Source organism: Vulpes vulpes, chromosome 2 (assembly GCF_048418805.1).
Source record: "Vulpes vulpes isolate BD-2025 chromosome 2, VulVul3, whole genome shotgun sequence".
Lineage (NCBI taxonomy): Eukaryota > Metazoa > Chordata > Mammalia > Carnivora > Canidae > Vulpes > Vulpes vulpes.
Window position 1 is genome coordinate 10243938 of NC_132781.1, and position 22314 is coordinate 10266251.

Here is a 22314-nt window from a genome sequence, read left to right on the forward strand (position 1 = left end):
GTTCAATTCAAGAAACCAAAGTGCAAAAGATGACAACATTCTGTCTATTGAATGGCAATGGGATTACCAAATGCTATTATTTTGATGCCTACCATAACACGTCCACAAAACTGTACCGATGGCACAGTGATTACCATGGTATTAGTTTGTGTGTAATTAATATAGTCCCTTACTTTCCGCACAAAAGGAAGCAAAGTGACTCTCAACAGCTAATGTCTACAGGACCCAACGCTGGACTTCCACTTACCTCCTAGTTCTGCTCCGTCTGTACTCTCATGCGTCGTTTTGCGAGCTGCTACAGCAGATCATGACTAAATTCCATGTCGAATGGGAAATGGTGTCCACTCTTTCCACTAGCAAAGAACAGGAATGATTTGATACAATTGTGCAGGAGAAACACATACACAAAATAATCTGACTAGAGTAATATAATGCATGGAAACCTTGTCCTAATTCCCATCATACTTAACTCCCGTGAGTGTAAAGCACAGTACGTTTTGCTTCTGTTTGGTTTGGTTTGGGTCTGCTCGTTGGTGATTTTGCTTTCCTTAGTTTTATTTCTCTGACTGTTTCTTTAGCTTTTCAACTCCTGATGCAAATAGTGCAATCTTATCATCAGCATAATGTTGTTATCGAATACAGCTAAATAAAACTTTAGTCATGAGGAAATGAAGCCGCTTTCTATTCCCACAAAACCTAAATTTAAATATGTGTAACTTTGCTCAAATTAGTCACACCACTTTCTCCTTGAGTGTTATCTAACCACCCACAAGTTGGCTCAATTCTGACCCAAACAAAAGGCAAGCTAAACACACAAAAGGAACAGGCTTCTTGCTGTGACAGTCCTGGTCATAGTCTTTAATACTCTGGCATCTTCTTAATTTTAGTTGCTAGTCCAGGGAAGGCTTTTCCTGTGCCATCTATAAATAGAACTCAATAGTACATTGCCAGAACACTAGAAGGTCAGTTAATAACCTAATAGCTCATCAAAGAGTGTGTCTTTCAGGTAAGTGCTAGTTGGAGACAGCTATTTTGCTCTTGTGCAGCAGACTTGATGTGCTGGCTTCTGTCTAGGAAAGCCTTGAATTAGAGATCTACTGAACAATTTTTGTGGTTCAGCCATTATGCTAGGTGCCTTGTTTTGTGAGGTTACTTTGGATTATTTTCCCAAAGTAGAGACAGAATGTCCTCAATTACCCATTGTTTGGAAAAGTCTCACATGAGATGTGAAGAGTACATAGTCGTGAAAAGACTGGCCAAGTTTGTGGGTGAGTAGATATTTTTCTGGGGCAGAGCCAACTAACTAATCAAGTAGTAACCTAACCCAAGAATTTGGTCTCACAAAAATTATCCTTTAATAGTACTTCTCAAAATTTTCCACTAAAAGAAAAACCTGGAAAAAAAAAACAAAAAACAAAAGAAATGAATATGTTATCTTTATCCCTACCCCAGATCCTAGAGGATCTGAGATTATAACACAAAGGATTGGGCTCAAGCTCAAAATATTCTGGTTTTAGGATTTTTTTTTAATCTATGCTCATTTTGAATGCTGGATATATATCTCAAAATACCTGAATTATAAAAGTAATTCTTTAAACTGCTTATCAGTTCAATTATTTAATTCCTCTTATTCTCAATCCAAATTCTGGAGTTAAATTAATGCTTCTGAAAACACCATGTTTACCTTGTGGCTTCTCGTAGTTCCTGGCATATTGTTACTACCATGAACATAGTCATTTGGAAGCAGCACTCCTACATGCGAAAGATAGATTACATGCAAATATAGGAGACAGTATATAGTAGCTGAAAAATTTTGTGTGAATGTGAAGTTAACGGAAGAGGAGACGATGCCATTAGGATAGACTATGGATGTCTTTTAAGGTAACCTGTTCTTTTGTCTTAATTAAGAGAAATTACTTTCTCTTTGACCAAATTACACGGTTAAAAGACTATAGCACTGAAAATGCTGCATTAAATTAATGGATACTTCTACACCCAAATGATCACATTTTTATTTATTTTTTTAAAGATTGATTATTTATTTATTTGACAGAGAGTACAGCAGGCAGAAGAAGGGGGAGAAGCAGACTCCCTACTGAGCAGGGACTCCAATATAGGGCTCAATTCCAGAACCCTGTGATCACAACCTGAGCTGAAGGCAGGTGCTTAGCTGACTGAGCCACTCAGGCACCCTAAATGATCACATTTTTTGGCATATCTATTTTGTGGAATTAAAAATGAAATAAGTAATAAAGTATAGTTCTTAATGTCTTTTATAGAAACTGAAGCTTCCAACTTATAATGTCTGTATGACAAAATACAATCAGGGTGAAAATGCCTTATGTTGCTGTAGTGGTTAATTTTATGTATACATGTGGTTAGGCTATGTTGTCCAGTTCTTTGGTCAATCATCATTCTAGATGGTTTTTTTTTTTTAAGATATTTGTGAGATGTGATTAACATTTGCAATGTGTACACCTTCAGCAAAGCAGATGACCCTCCAAAATGTGTGTGGCCCACATCCATGCAGTTGAAAGTATTAAGAACTAAAATTGAAGTTTCCCAAAGGAGAAGTAGTTCCACCTCAAGACTTGCAACATAAGAAACTGCCTAAGTTTCCTGCCTGCTGGTCTAACTAGCAAAGTTTGGATTCAAAACTATAACTTTGGGGCACCTGGGGTGGTTGATTAAGTGTCCAACTCTTGATTTAAACTCAGGTCATGACCTCAGGGTCCTGGGATCCAGCCCCACAATGGGCTCTTCACTCAGCAAGAAGTCTGCTTGAGGATTCACTCTCCCTCTCCCTCTGCACACACCCCCATTTGCATTCTTTCTGTTTCTAAAAACAAATAAATATTTTTTAAAAGACTTCAATATCAACTCTTACCTTAATTTCCAACCTGCCACCTAACCCCACAGTTTTGAGACTTGCCTTCCCTGACAATCACAGGACTGATTCTTAAAAGTAAATCTTTTTCTGTCTCTTCTTCTCTATATATCCTATTGGTCCTGGTTCTCTGGAGAACCCTGGAACCTCTGGAATTTGGTAATAGAATTACCAAACTAAGGGAAAGAAGATCACAAATGTAAGGCAATGAAAAATCTTATATAAAATGGTTCATAGTAAAAACAATTATTTCAAGGATAAATGGGTGGCTCAGTCGGTTGAGTGTCTGACTCTGCGTTTTGGCTCAGGTCATGATCTCAGTGGGATCGAGCCCAACCAAGGTTGGGTTCTGCTTGAAGATTTTCTCCTTCAGACCCTCCCCTCCCTCACATATGCACACGTGCTTGATGTCTCTCAAATAAATAAATAAATTAAAAAAAAATCTCAGTGTTTAAACATTCTAAATTCTAAAAGCACACCCTGAGAAATACCCACATGCCTCAAACAAGGCTATCCCCCTATTGCTTTTGTGAAAAAAAGTTCAATGGGTGGGTGTGCTAATCCTATCTTATTTTATCATGGTCCTAGGCCATTGAATTGTCCTTAATTATGTACAGACCCTGTCTTTTTCTGCCAGACTGAGGGCAGGGACCAAGTTTTTGTTATCTTTGTATCCAGATTGAATAAAAGATTATTGATTGCATGGAACATGGTTCTAATTTAAAATGGGATATAATGGAAAATTAAAATTCACCATAATAAAATATGATTTTGGTCATGTTTGCTTGAACATACTTTTTTCTTTAAAAAGAAAAAGAAGAAGAAATAGTTGAATGTTTGCTTTTAAGTGAAAAGAACAAATCTATGGAATATAATCTAAAGCCCTTTAACTATCTGAAGTCTTTTAAACTGTACTCATATAAGTAAAATAAAATTAAGAATTGAGGTGATATTTCTGGACCATATTTAAGGTAACAATCACCTTTATTTGGAAGTGTCAAGTAAATCTACTTTGGGGCTGTTTCTCACGCAGATGATTAACTTTTCCCAAATTTCCTTTGCATCTGTGGACAGTTTCAGGCCTATTTTTGAGAGTGAATGTGGAGCCAAGGTAACTGGAAAAAGTTGTATTTAAAAGTGAGAAGCCTCTTTTTGTACACTTTATATCTGAATCCTTTATTTTAGTGTAGAAAACCCTGGGAGAAAATAGTAGATCCCATCTTTTTCATGCAAGAGCAGCTATAAAAAAAACAAAGCCATCCACTCCTTACATTTTAATAACCACAAAGTCCAGGGTATGTGCAGCCTAAAAGATGATGATGAGATTTCCTCTCCAAGTTCTCTGAGGCTGGCCAGCTGAGAAGGCAGGAAGCAACTAAGCAACTGTCTCTGCATCAGAATTTTTCAGTGCAATGCATTTCAGAGTGCAGACAAGCCACTTTTTTCCTCCCAGAAGCTGAGCTCTTGAGCCTAGCAACCTTAACCAAAACACAACATATGTGAGTTTATTTCAATGCTGATAGATGTGATGGACTAAATGTTCATACCTTCCCAAAATTCATACATTAAATCTTAATCCCCAATGTGATGGTATTAGGAGGTGGGACTTTGGGGGGAGGTAATTAGGTCATAAGGGTGAAGCCCTCATGAATGTGGTTAGTGCCCTTATAAAAGAAAATGTGCCCAGAAAGCTCTCTTGCCTCTTGTGCCATGTGAGGATCTAGTGAGAAGATGATCCTAATCCCCAATGTGATGGTATTAGGAGGTGGGACTTTGGGGGGAGGTAATTAGGTCATAAGCGTGAAGCCCTCATGAATGTGGTTAGTGCCCTTATAAAAGAAAATGTGCCCACAAAGCTCTCTTGCCTCTTGTGCCATGTGAGGATCTAGTGAGAAGATGATCCTCTGTGAACGAGAAAATGGGTCTCACCAAACCCTGAACAATATGGAATCTTAATGTTGAGCTTCCAGTATCCAGGACTATGAAAAATAAACGCTTATTGTTTAACCCACCAAATCTGTAGTATTTTTGATACAAAGCCTGAATGGACTAAGATAAAATGCATCTGAGAAGGACTCTTTGTTCAGAGCCCTTATTCCCATAGTTTCCAGTAAAGGGACCATTTTGAAGATGCTAAGACAGATGGACGAACTGCTGGTCATTATTTGCTAAAAGCTGAGAGAAGAGCACATCCTATTTAGGGGAGAGGCATTTGGAGAAAGCCTTCTAATGCTGTTTACTGCCCAAGAAAACTATTTTTGCTTTGTAGCCCCCTGGCTGTTAGCAACAGCTGGCATTGGCCAAAGAAGGCCTGGTTTCTATGGTGATGAAATTTGTGTGCTCCTTACAAGTCTTATTTCATAAGCACATCATTGGCCTCAACACAATCTTGATATTAAGATACCTTTTTATTATTCCAGTGATCAAACTAGAGGAGCCATGTCTTTATTTACCTCATCCCTACTTCTGTATTTTCTTCTACATCACCTGCCTACCATCTACAATGCTCTTCCTCACCATCTTTCTACTTATTCAAATTTATACCTCCCTATGGTCTTTTAAAATTTCTCAAAAAGCCATCTCTGACACATTTAGGCTGCAGAATCCTCTCCATTTTGGAAAAAAATTCTGGCACATGACCTCATCTACAACTACTCTTCCCCCTGGAATTTTGCTTCTGGCACACTAATCTCCTTGCCAGGCACACTCAGAACCTTGCACTAGCTGTTCCATGTACCTGCACTGTGCTTCTCCAAGGTATTTATATTGCTCACTTCCTCACAGCCTCCAGGTCTTTGATCAAATATCACCTACTTGGGGAAGCCCTCTTTGACAATCCTACTTAAAAATGTAAACCTCTGACAGACAGCTTTAAAGATGGCTCCCTAAGATCCCTGTTTCCCGGTGTTCATGTTCTTGTGAAATCCCCTCCCCTTGAGTCTTGGCTGGAATAAGTGACTCACTTCTAATGAATAGAAGTTGGCCAAACTGAGGGGATGTCACTTTCAAGATTAGGTTTGAAAAAGACTCTGTCTCTGTCTTGTTTACTTGCTGCTTGCTCTAATGGAAACCAGCTGCCATGTTTTGAGATATTTTATGGAGAGGCCCACATGGCAAGGAACTGAGTAAGGACTCTCGCCAACAGCTAGTGGAAAGCTGAGCCCCCCCCTCCCCCATCCAACTGCCTCAAAGGAACCAATCCTGCCAAGTACCATGTGATTGAGCTTGGAAGAGAATCCTCCCCCATGCAAGGCGCTTGAGATGGTTAGTCCCAATGGACACTTTGACTGCAGCATGTGATCTAGAGGACCCAGATGAGCCTGGATTCCTGACCCAGAAAACTAGAGATGACAAATGATTGTTGTTCTGAGACATTTTTGGGGAAATTTGTTACACAGCAATAGATAGATAACAAATACAGCACTCTCACTCCTCTACCTCCTCCCCAACGCCCAGTAATTCCTTCCTCCACCATGTTTTTCTCTATACTGCTTATCACTACTAACATGCTTTTAATTTTACTTCTTGGTAGACTCCCCCAACATCTCCTAAAATGTAAGATTCATAGAGGCAGGAATTTTTGTCTTTTTCTAGTCATCAGTATGTCCTTTTCATCAATATATGTCTAATCAATGCCTGGCACAGAATAGTCAGTCAATAAATATTTGGTGAATGAATCCATGATATATTATGCATTGACAAATCATCTGTTTTTCCTCTTTCGTTAGTCTTAAATTCCCAAAGAAAGTGGTTTCACCCATTAAACAATCTCTCATACAACCCATAAGCTTTAGAACTTTTTTTGTTACTTAATAAATATTTGCCCAGAGAATCAATTAATGAATAAATCAGGGGAAAATGTCTCTTGCTAAGTGCAGTACCAATTAAATCAGGGAAATGACAGGATGACCCATTATTTCAATGTCAGTGTCTTAAAAGGGTTAAGGAGCTGAGGCTATAATGGTAAAATAAAAACAAAAACAAATTTAAGAAAAAAAGAAAAGAAGAAAGAGAGAGAGGGAGAATTCTGGAGTTTGCTTTTCTACAAACAATATGTAGGTCATTGCCTTCCTGAGAAAATGAACTTATTTCTTTTCCATTATCCAAAAAAATCTATTAATGGAAAAAACAAATAAAATTTCCTCCTTTCTGGAAGACCTGCTTTTACCAATGTGACATAAGTAATTGCATATGCCTAGAAAGGAAGAGAAGTGCCAGCCATCACTTTGTAAAAAGAATCAAGGTAGATTCTTGAGAGTTAAGGCTTCAGTCATGTTGAGTTACAGAGCTATGATGATAGACTCCCAGGTATGTTTAAAACAATATCCATGAACAAGACATCACTCACGGGCTCATAGGAAGAGAGTGTTGGTGACCTACAGGTTCTCAACCACATCCGCGCACAAGGACCACACATGAGAGATCTTTTATGAGCATTTCCTCTTTGTCCTTTGTATCAAGCCTATTAACTCTCAATATTCACCAGATTAGAAAAGGTACGGTATTGTGTGGTAATAAGAAGCATGCACATTTTATTCTTAAAGTTAGGCTGAGTCCACTCTTCCTAAAACAAGGAGGTAACATAGGATATTTGGGGATAAATTCGTATGGGACAAAAGTGGGACAATTTGTTCAGATAATGGGTTTTACAAATTTGAAAAAGGTTCACCTAAATATATAAGTTATTTTGGTACCTAATATTCGCTCTAAATATCCTTCATATGTCTATCATCTTCCCTAGAACTACATTTTTTGCCAATTCCTAACTTTTAACTAACTGATATCTAAGCCTTCACTTGGCCTCACCACTAATATATATAATGGAAGAAACCTAGTTATTCAATATCCTTGAAAACTCTTGTTCTCTTGCAAGTCAAAATAGACTTATTTAGGAAAATGTGTTAAAACAGCATCCTACTCAAGTCTTTTCTTCCAGTGTCAGGTGTGGTCATGGTCTTGTTTTGTATGAAACTAATGTCTTAGATTTACCACAATTCTCATGTTCTAAAAATAATCATCATAAGCAGGAGTTACATATATTAGTTACCTCTGGTCCCTCACTGTATCTTCCTCCTTCTTCTCTCTGTCTGTCTTTCTCTTTCTTCCTCTTTCTCTCCCTCTGCTGATTTGAATGGACTTGAATTCTGGATCCTGTACACTTTTAAACCTTTTAGCTTCATTTCAAGAACTCCTTAAATGGCATTCTACAAAACAGCTGCAGTTTAGGCTCTTTGTGTCACTTTACTGGTTAAGATCTGACATAGAGAGTGGTTGGCCTACAGTTTCCAAACTAAAGTGGCAAAGATACATTATTCTTTCTTCCTAAGGCTTTGACTCTTGCTTAGCTGTAATTAATACTTAGCAGAAATACTCCATCCAGTTCTATTTTCCTAAGGAGCTTTCCTTTCAGTTCATATGATCATCTAAGAGCTTAATGCACCTGATCAAAATCCACTTGGTTTGTAGAAAAGTTCGTACTTATCACCTGTATCTACTGCCAACAGAAACAATTCAGTTGTATATGATAGAGAATTCATCTTCCAGAGGGCAAAGAAGATCAACATGTCAACACCTGTCTAAGTAAATACTCAAGAACAAAATTTCGAAGATTTTAATGCATGAAAAAAAAAAAAAGCTTTAGAGAAATTAAAGTGAACACAACAGAATAAAATTCTCTACTTCTAACTTATGTTAAAATAAGTCTAGAACTGGGCATCTGGCTGGCTCAGTCAGTAGTGCACACTACTCTTGATCTCAAGGTCATGAATCCAAGGAGCATAGAGCTTACTTAAAAAAAAAATAGCCTCACATAAGATTGGAAAAAAAAAAAGAGGAGGATTTTAACATAAATCTATAAACATGCATACTTTTATTTCCTCTCATATCATTATCTACAATTCTTGGAAAAAATTAACCTATTTTTCTTGAAAATTTTTGAGGGGGTATGTAAAAGCACATTTCAATGCTTGAAGTTACATACCCATGAATGTATATACACTTATATATGCAATTATTTGCTTTCAAAAGAAATTATAAACTACTCCATCTGGTATTGAATATGGAATATGATAAAGTCACTTTTAGATATCTACATATATAGTGTCATGTAAAAGCTGACACTTTGAGAATACTTTTGACCAAAATTTCAAAAGAACTCAAGGTATATGACACACTGCTTAAAGCACTCGCATAGGAAATTAAATTATCTTAATTGCATTTAACTCAACATTGACATTGACACTGCTGGACACAGAGCATTGCTGCCCCTTAAACAGAGGCCAGCAAGAGCAAAGCATAGGCTGAATGACTTTGTATAATAACAAAATAGAGCAATGCTTACCTTTTAATTCACTCTCCCCACAGAGGATCTATGAGCTGGGTGCTCCCAGCTGAGCAATGGTAAAAATGTTCTTTAGTTAATAATAAAGGAAAGAAAACTCCAGACACCAAGAACCCGAGTTAACCATTGACACAGGTTTGTTCCTACAGTTCCACCTGAGAATCTACACAGGGAGCCCTTGGCATCTTATAAAGCAAGCGATAGCCGGTCAGCTGAGACAGAGGTTACCTCACTGCCCCGTCCCTCTGGAGGAGGTACAGCGTGAAGGGCATTCAAGCAAACCCTGACTAAGTTTTCATGAGGTCAGGGATATGAAGGAGGAAGATTTCCTGAGCCATAAATATGCTCAACAAATATTTACAAAACAGGGTTGTTGAGAGGTAACCTATGGAAAGGCTTCTACTCAATGCAAAGAAATCCTTTTTACCAGAACTCCTGTCTACCTCTTAGCAAGTGAAGGCTGAGATCAAATCCCAATGAAAACTGAGACAGGACAACTAGAAATAGCTAAGCATCTATTCATCCCTTTATTCAACATGCCTTTAATGATTAGTTACACTGTACGGCACAGTTCTAAAGAACTAGCATCTTTGACTAAGACTGATAAATGGAAGATGGAGATGGAGGGAGGGTCCTCCCTCCTCCAACCACAAGGACCAGAGCTTAGGACAGAAATGATTAATAAAAAACACAGTCTTTGGTTCACATCCAGGATGCACAGTCTTAGAGTTACTCTGCCCCAGCAATAGGTCCTAAGAGGTGAAATGAAATGGCGAGTGATTGTGTGGTCAAGCTAGCTGACCAGAGGTCCGAAAACTGAAGAATGAAGAAGCGAAGAGATGGCTTTAAAATGGTAGAGCCAAGAGAAAGGTCCAGAAAATTGTGAACGGCAGCCACAAGAAACTAAAGAAATAACAATCCCAAGCTCTTCAGGACCTGGGGTAGCTGTATCTAGAAAAGTTCAAAAAGAAGATTGTGCAGACAAGGAATTAATACATGTCTTTATTCCAAAGAGCATTGGCAACTGGGGGACCCAGGAGGCCCCATCCGGTTTGTTCAGCCCTCCAAATTTAGGGGGTCATTTATGGGTTCTGACCATAGTTGGCATTTTGAGGTTTGGGCTTTTCCCCCCCATTTTTAAAAGCATGAATCCCTGAGGAAGCATGATAGGAATTTTAATGTTAGTGTTATTACCAGGTTTGTGATAGTGGGAGCTATATACCCTGTCTGCATCCCAGTTGTCTCATCTGTAAAATAAGGATGATAAAAACAAACACAAGACCTACCTTAGGAAGATTATTAGTGTCCCAAACCTGCTCGCTGTCATCAGGGATTTGACATTTTAACAGGAGCACTGATTGGCAACCTGCTACACAGCACCGGGTGTAAGAGTCTGAACCCTCTAAAGGATGGATCTTTTCAATTACCAGTAAATGTTAGGGAGGTGATGGACACAGAGTTGCCTCTTCTGCAGAGAAATCTGAATACCAGGGAACTAGGGCACGGCACGTCTGTACTAACTGAGGCAACTTCCACTGTGGTTTATCCATAATAAATCTGACTTGGTCATGTAGTGAGTATTTTATCACTTTCTCTGCTTGATTCCTTCCTTGTTTGAAAGCTGAGCTCCCTTTGTTAGCATTCCATCTGAAAGAACTTTTACAAGAACACCACGGTACACGTAACACCCTCCACTCCGCGAGGACCATTTCAGGAAAGGTAGCTCTGTTTGGGTGAGTGTTTGGATTGATCTGAGAAGATGAGACATCTAAACACAGCCTAAAAAAGACCGCAGAGAAGAGCAGGACAGCAGGCAAGATAGAGGACTTGGATGGTTTCCCAACTCCAACTGAGTCAGAAAATCACAGCGTGGCTTCATTCCTTTGTTTGAAGTAAATTCCCAGAACATCAGACACACCCATACTCACATGTAAGTAGAAAAACACTTTCTAAAGCCAGAGGAAAATGATATCTGGGTTGGCTTTTCTGTTGCGTGTCTATGCCTCCTAAATCTACCTTAACTGTAAATTAACTTCACTGAAGCTCAGCTTTGGTGAACTGCAATCCTCCCTGAAACAGAAAGAGATACCAAGGCAAATCAAAGGGGCCAGTGGGCGTTAGGATTTGTCAAGTAACCAGAGGATGAAAGAATCCATTAATAAAGTGTAAAAGCTTTAAGTGATAAAAAATTCTCTTTTTCCATAATCTGTACTTTATTGCCATTCAATGGTTTTAGTAATGGCCTAAAAAAAGGAGTTCGATTATACAAAGAGGCTACTTGTTATGTAGAAGTGTGGTATTACCACTGTCTGTCATTGAAAAATTGGTTTTGTTTGTTCAGCCCGATTCCTGTTTTTTTTGTTTGTTTGTTTGTTTGTTTGTTTTGTTTTTGTTTTTTTAAGTCCTGTGAGCTAAAAACAAGTTTAAATGGTGAGGGCACAATTAAAAGAAGAAGATTCTGTGACATTTGGAAGTTATAGGAAATTCGAATTTCAGTGTCCATAGATCAAGTTTTTTTTGGAATACGGACGGCCACACTCACTGGTTTGCATATTGTCAATGGTTGTTTTCAGTCTACAATAGTAGAGTCCGGTGGCCCTCAGAGCCTCAACAGAGACCATGTAGCCATCAAAGACTAAAATATTTAGTATCTGGTGCTTTACAGAAAAATGTTTGCCAATCTCCACACTTGCTAACATACACAATTCACTCTTCTCCAATGACAATGTTCTTCTTCTCTGATTAATGATTAATACAGGGTTAGCGCCAAGTCGACTGTATAATCTAATATGTTTCTATCATACAATCCAGCAATAATCCTCCTTGGTCTTTACCCAAAAGAGTTAAAAACTTTGCCCACACAAAAACCTACACATTGGCATTTAGAGCAGCTCTATTCACAGTTGCCAAAAACCTGGAACCAACCAAGATGTTCTTCAGTTGGTGAATGGATAAGTAAACTGTGGTTAAAGCACGAAGGAATCTTAAATACATATTACTAAGTGAAAGAAGCCAATCTGAGACGGCTACATACCATATGATTCCAACTATACGACATTCCAGAAAAGGCAAAACTATGGAGATAGTGGAAAGATTTGGGGAAGGGTAGCATGGAGAAAATAGGCAAAGCCCAGAGAACTTTCAGAGCAGTGGAAATACTCCTTAAAGTTTTAAAATGAGTGATTCATGTCATTTTGCATTTGTCCAAACTCATGGAATATACAACACCAAGAATGAACCCTAAGGTAAGCTATAGGTGTGGTGCTTGTGATGGGTCCCTGTCGGTTCCCTCTTGATGAAAAAAAAAAAAAAAAAAAAAGCACCACTCTAGTAAGTGATGTTGGTAATGGAATAAGCTATGCATGAGTTGGGGCAGGGACTAGATGGGAAATCTGTACCTTTCCTCAATTTTACTAAAAACCTACAACTGCTTTATAAAAAGCTGAAAAATCTTTTTAAAAAATCCTATCTTGGGGCACCTGGGTAGCTGAGTCAGTTAAGTGTCTGCCTTTGTCTCAGGTCATGATCCCAGGGTCCTGGCTCAGTGGAGAGCCTACTTCTCCTTCTGTCTCTGCTCCTCCCCTGCTCATGCCCTCTCTCCAGTGCATACGCACTCTCTCTCTCTCTCTCTCTCTCTGTCAAATAAAGAAATAAAATCTTTAAACAAATTTTTAAAAAATCGTATCTTTCCTTCAAGTTCTTTTTATTAACTCCTTCCCTGTCTACTGTAAACATCAATTTATAATTTATTTTAAAAATGATTTTAAGAAAGAACAAACTTTCAAAAGGCACCGTTCTTTTTAATTTATATATTACAGTCCTTTGTTACAAATCTCATTTCATTTATTGAATTTTATTTTTTTTATTTTTTTAAAAGATTTTATTTATTGATTCATGAGAGACACAGAGAGAGAGAGAGGCAGAGACACAGGCAGAGAGAGAAGCAGGCTCCCCGTGGGGAGCCCGATGGTGGATTCGATCCTGGGACCCTGGGATCACCACCTGACCTGAAGGCAGATGCTCAACCACTGAGCCACCCAGGCATCCCTGAATTTGCTCTCTTAAGGAGCAATCCAGTCCAGCATTTTTATATGATGATGTCCTACATTTCAACAAATGATTTAAATAAAAATGATGAAGTTGACTGTATCAAAAAAAGCCTGATATATTGAATCATGCAAAGAGGCTAACAGCTGCATTATCCTTCCTAGAGGAGGAAAAAATGGGAAGAATACCTTTAAAAATCCCTCGCAGATATTAAAGTGATATATGTGTTTATTGGAGATAATATGAAGAAGAGTGCAAAGAAAGCAATAAAGATTCATCAGAAGCCTGACTGCCCTTCGGTAAGACGATTTGCCTTCTTTTCCCCTATTGTTTTAAGATAAAATTGAGATTCAAATTGTATTAGCAGTTTTGATTCCTGTTTTTTAACCTTGGTCAAGGACCTCTTGATGTCAGAGAATGCATTCCCCTTAACCTTGGAATTCCCAACATCCAGGAGATACAAGACAAGCAGGTCTTCGGAGGCCTGTGTGCTGGCTTCCCAGTACCCCCGTCCCACCCATATTTACTGGTAAGGTTGATACCGTGCTGTGGGCATTAACTGAAACCGTGCCTGCAGAGAGCTTTCTAAACTGGCAGGCATGCCACAGATGTGATGCAACATTTGAAGGCATGCCCAAGCATTAGGTACATCCTGATGCTGTGCAACAAGCGCCTGTATGTTGAGAAGCTGTCACTCTCCTCAAGGAAGCGTGCCTTCTGAGGGAATGAGGATTACATCAAAGGCGGCTCACTGGATTTCCAAAGACACCCTCCTCTTAGAGAGAGACAATTTTTGCTTTTATTAATCCTGTCTTTGTCTGTCCTCGGGAAGATTTGAGGTAATTACCCGGATACTTCAAGCTCCCAATCCCCTAACTGACTTCCTTACCACACCGATTACTTCATTAGGAGAAAAACTTGAGGGAGACCCATTTACCTGCCCAGTTGGTTCACTTCTTCCTCACTTTTCCCATTGGAGGCAGAGTCTTGTCCTTCTGTGCTTGTGCCCTTTTGTCCTCTGTCAAACTTCAGGGATGAATTATAGAAAGGAAGGTTCTTGTTGCCTCATTCCCTTCCAAGTCAGTTTTTTTTTTTTTCCTATGCTTTCCTCCCCCCCACCCCCCCTAAGTAAGAATTAAAAGTGATATTTCATTTGACAGCTGGTAACTAATCCCACCTTAGCAGGAAGGAGAACAGGAAGCCAGCAAAGCAATTTTCCATTCCGATGTCCCTTTCAATTTTTTTCCACATCAGGTACTTTTCAAAATCTAGACGTTTCCAGTGAGTCTGTCTATCTTCTTGTTTGGTCTCCTGGAGTCACATGTCCTTTAACTTCTTCTGCACCCGCCGATGAAAACCCTGACTGAACTGATGTTTGTAATTGAAGGAGGGAGAACTTGAGAACTTTTGAAATTCCAGAGGGAATATAACTGAAATGGGATTCCTTTGCTTATGCAAACGGGATTTTGGCTTTTGTAAAGATAAAGTTCACCCAGCGAGTCCCCCAAACCACACATCAAAATGCTTCATATTGTAATGAGAACTACAACTTCGACTCCTGAAATAAGTCTCTGCTCAACTATTTCCCCTGCCGGGCTGCCTTCCTCCCTTCTCCTCCTGCCTCCCATCTTTCCTTCCTTCTTCTCTCTCTTCCTTCCTTTCTCCATCCTTTCCTCCTTCCTTTTCTCTCTGCCTGCCTCCCTCCCCTATTCATTTCTTTCTTTCTTTTCTGTTTAAATACTAAAGGGCTCTGTGCATTTTAATATGTTCCAAGCCTTCCAGAATGTATATGAAGCAGAAGAAAAAGGAAAGAGTCAAGGAAAGAGTTGACTTGAATTTGTTTTGTCAAGGAACAACTCATTTCAGCATTTTCATAAGACAATGTATGATATTCCAATGAATGATTTTTAGAAAGATTTATTAATTTATTTGAGAGAGAGAGAGAGAGAGAACGCATGCGTGCATGGGGGTGGGGATGGGAGGGGGTAGGCAGAGGGAGGGGCAGGGAATCCCAAGCAGACTCCTCACTGAGCACAGAGCCCGAGGCAGGGCTCCATCCCAGGACCCCCAAGATCATGAACTATGCTGAAATCAAGAGTCCGACACTTAACTGACTAAACCACCCAAATGCTCCTCAATGAATTTTTTTTTAATAATGAAATTATAGTTTCCCAAAGTGGGTGATTTGCACAAGATATGAAAGAAATATATTCACGTAAGTTGCTATCATTTCAAATGAAACAATTAAAGATGATGTCTACAGAAACATGTTTAATTCTGTATAAATCACATTTAACGTTGCTCTGTTTTTCTGAATTTTTAAAAAAATTTCCAAGTGCATATTTTTACTGAAGCGATAACAATTAGTATATAAATAAAAGAAATAAATACCTACTGAGTGCATGATAGTAGCAGGGACCTCTTTCAACGCTTCTGATGTATTAACTCACTTATTTTTCTCACTTAACCAGTGGGTAAGCTGAGGAAAGCACCGGTGTCTTGTATACCTGCTCAAGACCCCATATCTAATCAATAATGGCCCCAGGAAGTCTGGCTATAGAACCAGAGATCTTAACCACTTGTTTTTGTCTAGGTATCAGCCGAGCAAATCTTTCTTTAGTTTAAAAATTATATTGTCTTGATTAGATATCAACAAGGAGTCCTGGACTGAATTTCGCCTACCCCCCCAGATGAAAGCAAAATCATCTCAAATTATAGCCACTAGAGATCAGTTTTTGCATCTCTGGTTCTAAATACAGTTAATAAAATAGGCAAATACATCTAAGTTATAAGGAAAATCTCAATATCTGGTTTAGATAGTCTCTTTTTGACAGACTTAAAGTTCAAGGTAAGACAAATGTATTGGGTAAATTTATTTCTTAGCATAAGATTTTGTATGATTATTTAGTGTGTGCTAAATAATTCACCCAACTCAGACTGATTTTCATCTCTAAGGAACTTCTCTGCCTGCCTCCAGTACCCAGCTGCAGAGTGCCCCTGCCTGACCTCTAGATTCCCTGAGAGATCCGATGTGAAGGTCAGTGCCAGCTCCTTCGGGTCCTTTCAAACCCTGACCACGTTTCATTTGAGTTTCATATTATAGCTCGTATTCTTGTGATAAAGTCCATTCTCTGCCTATTTTACTTGTTTACTTGTTTGAATACACTCAAATTCCTAGGACTTTTGGATCACTCACAAACCAGTAAAGAAACACCACGAAATTATAACTCCTTGAATCTTTTCACTGAATCTCACACCTGTTATGTAATAAAGCAAATGTAGAATTAGAATTTCTGAATTTTTCTAGAAGGAGGGAGGAGAAAAAAGGAATAGGGCAGAAGATAGGAAAGCATCCTCATCTTTTGGAATAGGTTTAGATCAAGATATATATATATATATCTTCTCCCTCTGCCTATGTCTCTGCCTCTCTCTGTGTGTCTCTCATGAAAGAATAAATAAATAAAATCTTTTTTTAAAAAAGGTTGAATTTTAGGTAATATGAATGCTTAAAAGAAGCACAAACCCAACTGGTATGAGATCAACATAGGGACAATTTAATCCACTGGTGATCAGCAAAAGTTGCACTCAAGTGGTAATTTCATATTTTCAAGAGGTATAAAAGTTTATGCACATATTCTGAACCTAAAGAAAAACATGAACAAAGACAGAATAGAGAAACTATTGGGGAGAAAACAGTGTTACAGGTTGATGTGGTTTGGGGCACCTCCTATGAAGCAACTGCTGAAAAAAGCGGTGCCAGACCCTGGGAGAATTTCATCTTTCACAGAGGATCCTGTGTTCGCTGTGGTAGGCAATGTGGGGCCAACCAAAGGCCAGAGTCAGAATGGGAATCTGCTCACAAATTTGAGTAGAAAAAGACAATGCGCGGGTGAGGCGCATAAAAAAAGGAGGTTGAACAAATCAGGAGTCATTTATTAGTGAGAGCTGAAGTTAGTGAATAGAGAGAGGATTAGGCAAAAATAAACCAAATAAAAATGGTCTTATGTTATTTAGCAGTTGATAAAACTAAGCAATAAGGCAGAGAAGAGCCAAAGATAATTCTGATTTTTCATGATCTGAGTATGTGGGAAGAATTCTGCTGAAGATTCTTTGCTTCTTAATGAGAAGAATATTTTTCAATGGCATCAACTAAGTACAAGCAACCAATGTACGAGCAACGTTACCAGAGAGAAAGTCAGAAAACTGGGTTCTACCTCTGGACTGAAAATGAACCACAGTTATGACCCTTGTCAAGACACTATGTTTTTGCAGCTTTGTTTTCTGGTATGCAAGGTAGGGTTGGATGATCACCATTATTTCTTCTAAATATTTAATTTCTGTGTTCCATATTATAATGAAGCTTCATAAATAAGAACAGGGATTGTCTTTTGTTTTGTCTACACTGCAAAATCAATGCCTAACACTAGTACCTACACTGTCGCATGGGCTCAAATAAATACATGCTTAATGAATGAATGAATGAATAAATCAACAAAAGACTGTGTGTTTATATCAAGATGAAAGGACTGATCAATTCAGTTTTTGTTTTTGGGGTGTGTGTGTGTGTGTTTAAGATTTTATTTATTTATTTGAGAGAGAACAAGAACAATTACAGAGGGAGAAGGAAAGAGAAAAGCCAACTCGCCCCTGAGCAGGTAGCCAATGTGGGCCTCAATCCCAGGACCTGAGCTAAAGGCAGAAGCTTAACCGACTGAGCCACCCAGGCACCCCTTGTTTTTGTTTTTAAGTCAAAGTAGCCACATGAAGCTTTAGTTTCAGTATTAGAGCTGGATTAGACACCAAAAAGTTATAGTCACACTTCTCTAGTCTTCAAAGTTATTTGCTATGGCTCGTATGCTAATGTTTCCAGCCATTATTACTCTTCAAAATGGAAAATTTCTGTACATTTCTGTAGATCCCTTATTCCCATTGTTATCTCTACAGGTTACTAATACTATATAAAATAGAGATCTAGTTGGGACTGAGATGGAAGGAGTTACTTGAAATTTCACTGGTTTGGATATCTTGCATTTGGTTGTAGATTTCTATAGTGCTGTTTGAAGATAAAATACATCTTGAATGTTTTTTTTTTTTTTTCCTACAATAAATTGACTGACTCTATTTATAATGCCATTATTTTGGTACCTTGTAAATCACAATCCAGCTTAGAAAGCACCATATTTCACATTGAACTATTGCATCGATTCACAAGGACAAAGAATGAAGAGGCCAAAATTCAGCAGAACTGTGTAGACAAACCTCTGCATACAATTATTCTAGAAAGTGTATTCACAGTTTCTCCTTTTCTGATCTATGAGTTTCAAAAGCAGGTTGCTAAGTCTTAATACATTCTCTTCCCCACAACAAAAACACACATTACAAAATATCTTAATATTTAACACTATATATACAAAATACCTAGATGATAGATTGAATGTAATGAAGACGTTGGAAGTTGTATCTAACGGCCTATGTGCTACCTTATCCCAATCCCAATCCCTGCTATTTTTCCTTCTTATTTGAAATTTAATAATATAATAAATTGGATATGCAAACCATTTAGTCTATGCTATAGACTAAAAGTATAATAAGATAAAAATTGGACCTTCATAAGATAAAATAAAACAATAATAATATATACTTTGTAAGATAAAATAATACTTTGTAAGATTACATTTAATATTACCCCAAATAATACTTTGTAAGCATAAAATAATGCTTTGTAAGATTATATTTAATATTATCCCAAATAAGTAAATGTAGAGTATTCATTTCAATAACTTATGAATCACAGAAGGTGTTTTTACGGTGATTTGCACTCACATTACAGCAAAGATGTAATTACATTGTTTATCCAGAGTATTTTAATAAGCTCAGTGTTAGCATTATAGTCTTAATAGTGAATTTAGGAGGAAGTTTAAGTGAAACTATTCTCCTCTCTTATGCAAACTGTAATCTCTATGAAGTGGGGTTTGGTAGAAGAAAGAGATGTCACTGTGTGTACATGTGTGTATGTGTGTCTGTCTGCTTTGATGGAAGAGCTAAGAAACTAATGAAGTAACATTCCTGTTGTTTACAGGAATAAAATGTTCTTGAGCGGGTGAGATGGCTACGCTCTCTTAATAATGGGAAATAGGAATATTAGCACTACATTTCCTATTACTGAACCCATCTATTTTGTTTCGCCTGCCCACAGAGCAGAAAGACATACATTGTTCTGGCAGGACTGAATATGCAAGGTTGACCTTCTCGTTCCCCTTGAACCAATTTTCACAAAATGGAACCCAGTGAAAGAAAACACAGGGATCCCCAAATGCATACTGAAAAGTAATCCATTTTTCACTCATCAGATAACAGCACTTAATGACTTGGGTAACCCAACTTCACTCTCCTATGGCCTTAATGAAAAGGCCAGTTCATTCCATTAGGAAATCAGTGAGATGAATCGTAATGAAAAACCATGATTCTTTGCCAGGATTTAGCAAAGGCCATGAATAGCCCAGCTTAAAAGTTGAATTTCTTGTTTTCCTTCCTGTGTGGCTCTCTTTGAAAAGACAAGAAAATGGTCCATTTGGCCTTTGGAAAACCCATCTCAAAGTGTGAGGCACTGCCAACTGGTTAGGTTCATCCCAGGTAAATGAAGCCACAGGAGAATTAGGAATAAAATGACCAGAGGGCAAATTTGCAAATGAAGACAAAGTAACATGTTTAGATTTTCTTGCTAATGTAGTGAGGATAGTGAACAGTTCGTATTTCATAGGAAAGAGCACCTTCTGGGCATGGAGTCCTGACACATGAAAGTGTTTTGTGCGTCCCCTCTTCCCCCATTCCCATCACCCATGAGTTCTCCTCTCTGATGTAGTGGTTCTGCTATAACATGACATAAGTGTTCTTAAATATCACCATGCTACACATGATCTAGGAGGAAAAGAAGGACTTAGAGGAAAACAGGGTGGGGGCATAATACTCAAAAGTTTGGTCAGTAATATGTTAAAAAATGAAATTAAAAAAAAAAAAAAGTAGAACCCTAACAGAAGGAATGGCCAAGTTTTACACTTCTCAGTATTTTTGTTTGTTTGTTTTAATTTTTTTTATACTTCTCAGTATTAAGGAATGCATAAATACTACAATAAATATGGTATTTGCCTTGAGAAAGGCCTGAGGTTTCCTTGTGGCCATGGGCATCAGAAGAAAGGTTCATAGATTATAAGTTATTACAAAGTGGTAGAAGGAAGATTATCTGAAATCTGATGGAAAGTTGTAAGACCAGGGATGGGTGCATGAGTCCATAACACATGTGGTGCCCTGAAATGATGGGTAGATGTCCAAGGATTGTGCAGGTGGGTTTTGTGTATTTCTGTGCCACTCAGACCAGGTAGTACAGTTGTTTTCACTCACCTAGTGTTTCTTGAGGACAAAATCACATCTAGGCAAACACACAGCTGGCTCAAATTTCATATTATGCTCACATTGGTTCCTTGTATAGCAAATGCACTGGAACTAACTTACATTTTCAAAACATGTGTTACAAGCAGGACTGACTATATATTCTCACATTATACTTATTTAATACCTAAACAGTCAAATGAAGAGTTCAAGATTTTCTCATCCTTGTGGAGATTTTCAGGTAGTTGCTCAGGGTTGTGTTGACATATTATATTATTCTACCTCTATAGTCATTAATTGGCCCCAATGGTACCATTCCCCTACTCATGCTAGAGGACCATAATTATGGTGGAATTGAAGAAATTGATCAAGAGCTTCCTTTCTTCTTGCATGATGGAGTGCCGAATTGATCGGATTGATTGGATTATGTTATCCTTCCAACTCCTCTTCCATCTTCTATCTTGCTGGTTTTTGTTTTTGTTTTTTGTTTTTATAATTCTTCTATTTGTTCCAGATCTTAATCTCAGTATTCTATAGCATATCAACTTAGCATTGCTACATTCTGAAAATTTCTTATCCTTGAAATCTTCTTTTCTTATTTCCTTTACAGTTGGGTTTTGTTGTTACTGTTTCGTTGTTTTGTTGTTGTTCCAAGTCTGTGACACTAATCCACTCACACAAAATACCCAAAGCAAATGCTTTTCACTATATCTCATCTGGTTTTTCAATAGTGTGCAGAGTTCAGAATCTTCTCTGTCTAGGAATCTTATTCACTCTTTGGAAAAGATTTTACAAGGATCCAACATAAATATAAAATAACAGGAACACCCACACCATGCTTGGCCTCTTTTTCAGCATGTTTTTAATGCTAATCCAAGAAAACAGCCTGTAAAATATGCACACACGTATGTACATTGCAGATCTTCTTGTAAACATCCCTTCTGTGATTAAATTGATTCCTGAGGAATTGGTTAAGACAAGCAGTACCAAAGGTCACTTTCAAAACTTCCTGTGCCCCTGAGAATGTTTTGTGTTAATAATATGCATTAGTTTTATAGCCACTTAAGAAGACCTCGTTTATGTCAAACCAGAAACAGAGCCAAGATTAAACTAGGGTAAAACCCTACCACTTCTATAGAATCAAAAGAATGCAGACTTCTGGAAACAAAAGAAAGCCGAGTTTGGAAAGACTCACTGAAAGTCTCAATCTCTTGATATTTTATCTGAAAGCCTCCACACAAACAAAAAGCAACAGGTAACTGTGTCATACAGGGACAGAGGCTGTGTGTTGATCAGCTGGGATGATAGATGAGAAACACAGGAAAGAGCCAGACTTAGGGTCACAATTTTTAAAAAGTAAAACAAAACAGAGGAGTTGGATTCTCCATGCTAATAAACTCACTAAACAGGATTTCTTTGCCATTGTAAATAAAGTAAAAATCTTAGAGAACCTTTTAAACTTCACATTTAGGGATGTGTGTTTCTTCATTTTCTTGAATACAAATAAGCAAATACCAATCAATCACAGGCCCCTTCCGGGGCAAACTTGGCTTGAATCATCAAATGGGGATACCACGTGAGAACAATATTTGCTTTCTCCAGTTAATAGAAAATCAGCAGATGTTTCAGAGAGAGAACATGACTTCACGGACAG

General features: G+C 38.1%; 1 protein-coding gene and 1 long non-coding RNA gene across 4 annotated transcripts in view; one reads left to right on the plus strand and one right to left on the minus strand.

Moving 5' to 3' along the window:
- Window positions 1-9433, minus strand: part of KCNJ16 (potassium inwardly rectifying channel subfamily J member 16) — a 57155-nt gene extending 47722 nt beyond the window's left edge. For both annotated transcript variants that reach the window (XM_025999659.2, XM_072746730.1), the window contains exons 1-2: window positions 9228-9433; window positions 248-353 (exon numbers count right to left, since the gene is read on the minus strand). The gene's annotated coding sequence lies outside the window, so the exon portion shown is untranslated. The remainder of the gene's footprint in view (window positions 1-247; window positions 354-9227) is intronic.
- Window positions 1-22314, plus strand: part of LOC140597697 (uncharacterized) — a 177845-nt gene that overhangs the window by 76492 nt on the left and 79039 nt on the right. The window contains exons 3-4 of one of the 2 annotated variants that reach the window (XR_011999548.1): window positions 13439-13573; window positions 16230-16311. The exons of the other annotated variant lie outside the window; for it this stretch is intronic. This is a non-coding gene — a long non-coding RNA (uncharacterized lncRNA). The remainder of the gene's footprint in view (window positions 1-13438; window positions 13574-16229; window positions 16312-22314) is intronic. 2 annotated transcript variants of the gene reach the window in all.